Raw genomic sequence first — 304 nt, 5'->3', positions numbered from 1 at the left:
ATTTCTTTTTACAAGGACTTTATTTTAAAACCACCTCGTACCCGTTTTTCTTTATGGTGATTACCCAGAGTCGGACCGATGTCTANGGACATCCAGTCTGATTATAGTTCAGTCAGTGCACTTGACTTTGCCTCACGAGTTTCGGGGACGCTCGGACCGTGAGTGCCAGGATTTGNGGCTCGGCAGACTTGGTGTCCCGAGACCTGCCAGGATTGCGGCTCGGCTGACTTTATGTCCCCGAGACNTGCCAGGATTGCGGATCAGGCTGACTACGGTCCCCTGCATCCTGCCAGAGCGACTCGAG

This window comes from Prunus dulcis, unplaced genomic scaffold (genome assembly GCF_902201215.1).
Source record: "Prunus dulcis unplaced genomic scaffold, ALMONDv2, whole genome shotgun sequence".
In the NCBI taxonomy this organism is placed as follows: Eukaryota; Viridiplantae; Streptophyta; class Magnoliopsida; order Rosales; family Rosaceae; genus Prunus; species Prunus dulcis.
Note: the sequence above shows the minus strand (reverse complement) of the source record.